General features: G+C 35.0%; 1 non-coding gene across 1 annotated transcript; it reads left to right on the top strand.

Moving 5' to 3' along the window:
* The first annotated feature begins 633 nt into the window (after window positions 1–633).
* Window positions 634–753, top strand: LOC138140834 (5S ribosomal RNA). The gene has a single exon (XR_011162759.1). It is a non-coding gene; the product is annotated as a 5S ribosomal RNA (ribosomal RNA).
* Window positions 754–3810: the final 3057 nt, after the last annotated feature.

Here is a 3810-nt window from a genome sequence, read left to right as displayed (position 1 = left end):
CTCTCTTCGTAATTTCGTGTCCGACCTGCGTCGTCCGAAGTCGGGGTGAAGATCGAAGAAAAAACGCCAAAAATAACAACTCGTCAGCCACGCACACCGCGTTCGAATGTCTAACGGTCCAACTTGGATTTTCGAAGATCGCCGAATCCGAGGGACGATAAATAATAATAATAATAATAATAATGGTAATAAATAATAATGTTAATAATAATAATAATGATATGATGATTATAACGATAATTATTATAGATAGGTAAATAGAAACACAGGTCTCCTCTCGAAAATCGGAACTTCCTGATATTACTTACATATTTCGGTCGATCCAAATGTGGGAATCTCGTCGTCGTCGGAGCAAGCAGCGCGGTAGGTGGGGTGAAATTCTGGATTTTCCACCGCCGCCGGCGGTCGAAAAATGTGCGACGCGGGAGATCGCCAGTCCGTCTAGTAGTCTCTCTTGTCGTTAGAGCGTGACGTGGTGGTTGTTGTGGGATTTCCCGTTAGTTCGGTCCGACGTCGGTCGTCAGAGGGTAAGTGCATACGGAAACGAAACGCATCGCGTTTTGATGTTCATATTCGTGCATCGGAATGTTAAAAGCAATATATTTTACACCAACGATCACACCTAAACACCACGGCAACGGCCATACCACGTTGAAAAGCACCGGTTCTCGTCCGATCACCGAAGTTAAGCAACGTCGGGCGCGGTCAGTACTTGGATGGGTGACCGCTTGGGAACACCGCGTGCCGTTGCCCCCCAACACTTTTTGTTTTTTTTTGAAATCCATAGCAACCACCGAACCGATTTGTTTTTCGTGCAGGTATTCGGAAACATGCACAGACCCGTATAATGTAGATTCATAGCTTTAAGTACTAGATAATTAAGAAAACAATTTTTTTTGTCGATTAATTGTAAACAATTGCAGAATAAAAACTCGTCAAACGGTAAAGGTTGTCGTTCGATCACCGAAGGTAAGCCACGCGGGCAGCGGTCAGCACTTGGACGGGTGACCGGTTCATTATATTCCTTCCGTGAGTTTAACAAAGATAACATATGCAAATGTCGTAAGTGCGACGAGGAAGACGGCGATCTTTTAATGTAAAAAAAATATATATTAGGTTACGCGTACATGCCACTTTGACTGCTGCTTTATTTTTTTGGTTTTTAAATAATTAGAGATCTGAATTCAACATATCAGTTCTATGTTATAATGGACAGACAATGTTGTATTCTTGGCCCCTAACACGTTAAGACCAACATAAAAACTAGAATAACTTACCATTCGTTAAACGTTAAACAATTTCGAACCACGTTTTTTTGAGCTCGAACAAACTCATAACACAACACTCATTTATTAGTCACTGGACCATTGTAAAACGAGAAGAGAGAAAAACCATGCGAAACTATTTTTAAAACGAAGAGAATAAAGGTTTTAAATGGTAGGGCTGTATGACAGACTTGTCAATTATCGTGGGGGGTACGGCTGAGATTTATGACGAAATCGAGCGGCGCCGGCGGTCGGTCACTTTCACGAAAGAGGTCTAAACACGGGTCGTTTACGATACCCTCTGGTTACTAGAAAAGTTCTAGACAGATGTTTGTCGGCTTTTCGAGGTATTTATTTGTGAGTCCAAAGACTCAATGGAGTAATATCGGACTGAAATTCCAAGATTTTGCTGTGTAATCCAAAAAACTATGTTCCTCGTAACATTTAACGATGTGTTAATTCAACTATTATTTTAATTTTTCGTATACGTATTTATACTAAAAAGTACAGCGCTTCCAACAGTGAATTGTGAATTGAAAATGTTTCAAAGAAAGATCGATAGTTTTGAAAAAAATTACATATTAATAAATTTAGATAGATTTAGAAGTATACATTGCACTTACTTTTCAAAATTATTGTACTTCTGATTTGGTTGAAATAACATAATATGTAGCAGTCATAGTCTTGTGTACATTGCAGTCGCGGCTGGTGTTGGGTAAAACCTTTATTTTTTAGGGGGTCATTACCCAAATGACCTCATGGACCAGCCGTTCCTGTTAGGTTTTATATATCAAATTGATTCGTCTGTCTTTTTCATCATGCCTTCGAAAAGCGAGCTCCTGTTTCGCCAAAGTAACTGTGACGTCAATTAAATACGATAATAAAATTCGGTTTTTCCGAACTTATTGTGAGTGAGAGCAGTGAGAGCATCTTCTTTTCGTATCCCACCTCCACCCGGCGGCAGTAGTGCAGTGCTTATCAACATAATTACCGGCGTCTCGCCTCCACATTTTGACTTTTTTGTGTTTTATGTGTTCTCTAAGTCCAAAATTTTTAAATTTTTAAAAAGAGATTGCGGTACTATTCCTGTTGCTGAAATTATAATAATATATTTATTAATTTTTGTATTATATGTCTGTGTTATATTGTGTGAATTTGGAACAGCTATATCTAAAAGATATGCTTGCTTTTGTTGTTTATTTAAAATAATAATGTCTGGTCTGTTATGCTGAATGTGAATGTCAGTTAAAACTGTGCGATCAAAATATAATTTGTAATTGTCATTTTCTAAACAACTTTCTGGTTTATAAATGTAATGTGGTTGTGTATCCTTTAATAAATTGAATTTAACTGCTAAATTCATGTGTATAATTTTTGCGAATATATCATGACGTTTTTTATATTCGCTGTGAGCCAAAACGGTGCAAGATCTTGTATTGCAAATATAAAACCCTCAGCTCTTTAAAATATCTCCCATGTAAAGACTTTTGTTTTATATTTGCTATAGTGTCATATCACGAGCTCTATTGAGAAAATAATTTTTTAGTGAAGCAATTTGATTGTGTTGTAGAATTTCTAGATTTGAAAAACCCCTACCACCATTTTCGCGTGGTAAATTAAATCTTTCAACAGCAGATTTGGGGTGATGTTTACAAAATTTTGTAAAGAGAACTCTAGTTTGAATATTTATATTCTTTAAATTAGTTTTGGACCATTTTATAACACCAAAAGAATAGATTTAATTTGATTTGATTGATTAATACCTAAATATTTATAAAATTCTCCTTTATTTAAATTTTTAATGATTTCTCCTTCTTTAGTTATATATTCTAAATTTTCGTAATGACCACGACATATTGATTGATTTTCAGTTATTGTTAAGTTTTATGTCATCCATATAAAGAAGGTGATTTAATTTAATATTAATTTTATAAATTTTAAGAATTTTAATTAACCATGAATGTGGTACTGAATCATAGGCTTTTTTGTAGTCTATGAATTGTTGTTGCATTATTTTCCAAACGTTTGAGACTTAAAATATTCGTCAAATGTTCTTCTTTTTTTAAATCAGAATACCCCTGACAAATCCGAACATTTTGTTTTGCGGTAGATAAAAGTAAACATGGGCCAAGACAGAATATTAATATTCGGTGTGGAATTTTCCTGCGTTCTTGTTCATTTCTATCGAAGTGCTCACGAAAAGTTGTGAATATCAACACTTTGTAATTGTCGTAGTGAAAAATAAAAAAGATAGCTATGGGGCACAACTTATTTCGCACTTCATTAGAAAAGTAACAGTATTAAAATAAAAAAAATATTTTTCTAAATTTCGAACGTTAGGTCTATCCTGACCAGCCGCCAATTAGTGGTATTATTTTATTTTTTGCTGTTTTCCACAATAGTTATTTTTATATTAAATCATTGATTCAAAAAATTGAAATTAAAAATTCAAATTTTTGAAGGAACTCTGAAGTTTCAATGCAGTGACCATGTTGCTAGGTAACTAATAAAAAACAGTGCGTGAAATGAAAAACAGAAATAGTCG

The sequence above is a fragment of the Tenebrio molitor genome, unplaced genomic scaffold, assembly GCF_963966145.1.
Source record: "Tenebrio molitor unplaced genomic scaffold, icTenMoli1.1 SCAFFOLD_343, whole genome shotgun sequence".
Taxonomy (NCBI): domain Eukaryota; kingdom Metazoa; phylum Arthropoda; class Insecta; order Coleoptera; family Tenebrionidae; genus Tenebrio; species Tenebrio molitor.
Note: the sequence above shows the minus strand (reverse complement) of the source record. Positions and strands in the feature narration are given on the sequence as shown.